Genomic DNA, 4,783 nt, shown 5'->3' with positions numbered 1-4,783 from the left:
CGCTACTCGAGGACGAGCAGGAGTTAAGCTTGGGGATGCTTGATATGTCTCCAACGTATCTATAATTTTTGATGGTTCCATGCTATTATCTTGTCAAATTTTGGATGTTTTGTATGCATTTTATATCTTTTTTGGGACTAACTTATTAACTCAGTGCCAAGTGCCAGTTCCTGCTTTTTCCGTGTTTTTGACCTTTTTCATAGGAGAATATTAAACGGAGTACAAACGAAATAAAACCTCCGAAAAGATTTTTCCAGAATAGACGATACACAGGGAGCTTGAGAACCAAGGCAAAGGGCACGAGGGGAGGCCACAAGCCCCCTGGACGTGGCCTGGGGGCGCGCCTAGCAGGCTTGTGGGCCCCCTGTGGCTCCTTTGCCCAACTTCTTCCGCCTATAAATCCCCGAAAAATCTGAAACCACGGGAGAGAGCCACGAAAATACTTTTCCGCCGCCGCAAGCTTCTGTCTCCGCAAGATCCCATCTGGGGCATGTTCTGGTGCCCTGCCGGAGGGGGGATTCGGACACGGAGGGCTTCTTCATCAACACCATTGCCTCTCCGATGATGCGTGAGTAGTTCACCATAGACCTTTGGGTCCATAGCTAGTAGCTAGATGGCTTCCTCTCTCTCTTGGATCTTCAATACAAAGTTCTACGTGATCTTCATGGAGATCTATCTAATGTGATCCTCTTTTGCGGTGTGTTTGTCGAGATCCGATGAATTGTGGATTTATGACCAGATTATCTATGAATCTTATTTGAGTTTCTTCTGATCTCTTATATGCATGATTTCATATCCTTGTAATTCTCTTTGAGTTGTGGGTTTCGTTTGGCCAACTTGATCTATCATTCTTGCAATGGGAGAAGTGCTTGGTTTTGGGTTCATACCGTGCGGTGACCTCACCAAGTGACAGAAGGGGTAGCGAGGCACGCATCATGTTGTTTCCATCAAGGGTAAAAAGATGGGGTTTATATCTATTGCATGAATTTATCCCTCTACATCATGTCATCTTTCTTAAGGCGTTACTCTATTTGTTATGAACTCAATACACTAGATGCATGATGCATAACTGTCGATGTGTGGAGTAATAGTAGTAGATGCAGAAAGTATCGGTCTACTTGTCTCGGACGTGATGCCTATATGTATGATCATTTCCTTAGATATCGTCATGAATTTGCGCGGTTCTATCAATTGCTCGACAGTAATTCGTTCACCCACCATAATATTTGCTATCATGAGAGAAGCCTCTAGTGAACACTATGGCCCCCGGGTCTACTTCACATCATATTTTCAGCCCTACACTTTTACTTTGTTGCACTTTCCGCCTTCAGATCTCACCTTGCAATCAATCGTGAAGGGATTGACAACCCCTTTGTAGCATTGGGTGCATGTTTGTTATTTTTGCGCAGGTAATTTGGAGACTTGGCTTGATACTCCTACTGGATTGATACCTTGGTTCTCAAGCTGAGGGAAATACTTACTACTACTGTGCTGCATCACCCTTTCCTCTTCAAGGGAAAAACCAACGCAAGCTCAAGAGGTAGCATGGTGCATTTATAATTCTGTCAATTGCCCAGTTATAATTTGTTTGCCCAAGCATAGTTGTTTATCGTCTTTTGGGAGAGAGACATCACTAGTGAACATCATGTGACTCCGGTCCATATCACCACCATTGCTTACACCTCCATCATTTACAACTTTCATTTACTTTTCCGTTGCAATCACTATCACTATTCCCGCTTGTGTTTTGATCCTTTGCAAACTACAAGGCCGGAGAGATTGACAACCTCTTTGTACTCGTTGGGAGCAAAGTTATCTATGTGTGTGCAGGTCCACGTCTTCTGCTTGCGCTAGGGCAGCGGACACCTACTTGTTGATCCTCGGAGTCCTCCTGGTTCAATAAACCTTACAGTCTCCGTATAAGGGAAACTTGATGTTGACTACATCTCCACCTTCCACTTGCGGTAACCAACGAGGGGCGAGAAGTATATTCATCAACTCGTCATCAGCGTCCTACCAGGCCACATCGGAGGTGGCGCTACACCAGCCCCACACGGGAGCTAGCGCGAGGAGGACGCACATTGGGATAACTTGGGGGATAGGAGGAGGCCCTCACACTATCGGTGGTCAGGGACTGCATCTACCCCCGCCGCCGCCATCTCTTCCCGAGCCCAAGGCCAAGACCACGCCCACGCTACAGGCGGAGCCCCAAGAGGAGAGGTACGCGTGGATCAACGTACTCCGTGAGTGGGTGAGCCCGCTGCTACTTGTGATGGCGTCGGGATTTTCCCAGAAGAGGCAGAGTGATGTAGTAAAGTAGCGAAAAAGTATATCTCTTAGTTAAGAACCAATGTTTATCAAACTAGTAGGAGAACTAAGCAAGCAACCTTCAGGAGCACGTACACACAAAAGAGCTAATACTTGCACCCAATGCAGGCAAGAGTGTTGTCAATCCCCTTGTACTCCTTAGTGGCAAGATTAAATCTGATAGTATGATAATCGTCTATTGTTCATGCTATAATTGTATTAACTGGAAACAGTAATACATGTGTGAATAAATAGATCACAATGTGTCCCTAGCAAGCCTCTAGTTGGCTATCTTGTTGATCAATAGATGATCATGGGCATTAGATGTCATTGATAACGGGATCACATCATTAGGAGAATGATGTGATGGACAAGACCCAATCCTAAGCATAGCACTAGATCGTGTTGTTCGTATGCTAAAGCTTTTGTAATGTCAAGTGTATTTTCCTTCGACCGTGAGATTGTGCAACTCCCGGATACCGTAGGAGTGCTTCGGGTGTATCAAACGTCACAACGTAACTGGGTGACTATAAAGGTGCACTATGGGTATCTCCGAAAGTAACTGTTGGGTTGGCACGAATCGAGATCGGGATTTGTCACTCCGTATGATGGAGAGCTAACACTCGCAACGGAATGATGTGCTCAGTGTAAATAAGGAGTTAGCCACGGGATGATGTGCTACGGAACGAGTAAAGAGACTTACCGGTAACGAGATTGAACAAGGTATAAGGATACCGACGATCGAATCTCGGGCAAGTTCTATACCGACAGACAAAGGGAATTGTATACGGGATTGATTAAATCCTTGACATCGTGGTTCATCCAATGAGATCATCGTGGAACATGTGGGAGCCACCATGGGTATCCAGACCCCGCTGATGGTTATTGGCCGGAGAGGTGTCTCGGTCATGTCTGCATGCCTCCCGAACCCGTAGGGTCTACACACTTAAGGTTCGATGGCGTTAGGGTTATAGGGAATTGTTATACGAGGTTATCGAAGGTTGTTTGGAGTCCCGAATGAGATCCAGGACATCACGAGGAGCTCTGGAATGGTCCGGAGGTAAAGATTGATATATAGGATGGATGGGTTTGGACGCCGGAAATGTTTCGGGCACCACCGGCAAAGTGCCGGGACCATCGGAAGAGTTCCGGAGGCCCACCGGGAGGGCGCACCAGCCCCAGGAAACTACAAGGGCCAAGTCTGAGAGGGAACCAACCCCTGGGTGGGCTGGTGCGCCCCACACACCTAGCCCAAGCTTCCCAAGAGAGGGAAGGGGGAAACCCTAAGTCAGGTGGGCCTAAGGCCCACCAGGGGTGCGCCACCCCCCCCCCCCTCTCCCCTCTTGGCCGCCACCTCCAGCCCCATCTAGGGCTGCCGCACCCCTTAGGCGTGGGAACCCTAGGGGGGCGCCACCCTCCCCTTCCCCCTATGTATAGCGGGGTTTTTGGCCATTGGAGATACGGGAATTTCTCTCTCTCTCGGCGTAGCCCTGTCTCTCTTCTTCCTCCTCTCCCACGGTGCTTGGCGAAGCCCTACCGGGAGACCTCATCGCTCCATCGCCACCATGCCGTCATGCTGTCGGAGCTCTTCCCCAACCTCTCCCTCCTCCTTGCTGGATCAAGGTGCGGGAGACGTCATCAGGCTGCATGTGTGTTGAACGCGGAGGTGCCGTGGTTCGGCACAAGATCGGAATCACACCGCGATCTGAATCGCAGCGAGTACGACTCCATCAACCGCGTTCTAGCAATGCTTCCGCTTAGCGATCTTCAAAGGTATGAAGATGCTCTCACCTCTCTCTCGTTGCTGGTCTCTCCATTGGAAGATCTGAATATGGCGTAGGAAAGTTTTGAATTATTGCTACGTTACCCAACAGTGGCATCCGAGCCAGGTTTTCTATGGGTAGATTTTTTGCACGAGTAGAACACAAAAGGTTGTGGGCGCTGATTCAGTCAATTGCTTGTTGCTACTAGTCTTATTCTTTTCTGGCGGTATTGACTTCAACCAGAGAAGCTCGAACCCAAAGCGGCGAAATGCGTATTCATAGGATACCCTAAGGAAACTATTGGGTATACCTTCTATCTTAGATCCAAAGGTAAAATCTTTGTTGCCAAGAGCGGATCCTTTCTAGAGAAAGAGTTTCTCTTGAAAGAAGTAAGTGGGAGGAAAGTAGAACTTGATGAGGTAATTGCACCCCCTCTCGAACCGAAGAATAGCGCAGCGCGGGAAATTGTTCCTGTGGCGCCTACGCCAACTGGAGAGGAAGTTAATGATGATGATCATGAAGCTTCGGATCAAGTTGCTACTGAACCACGAAGGTCCACAAGGGCACGTTCCGCACCAGAGTGGTACGGCAACCCTGTGATGGAAATCATGTTGTTAGACAACGGTGAACCTTCGAACTATGAAGAAGCAATGGCGGGCCCGGATTCCAACAAATGGCTTGAGGCCATGAAATCCGAGATAGGATCCATGTAT

The sequence above is a fragment of the Hordeum vulgare genome, chromosome 2H (genome assembly GCF_904849725.1).
Source record: "Hordeum vulgare subsp. vulgare chromosome 2H, MorexV3_pseudomolecules_assembly, whole genome shotgun sequence".
In the NCBI taxonomy this organism is placed as follows: Eukaryota; Viridiplantae; Streptophyta; class Magnoliopsida; order Poales; family Poaceae; genus Hordeum; species Hordeum vulgare.
Note: the sequence above shows the minus strand (reverse complement) of the source record.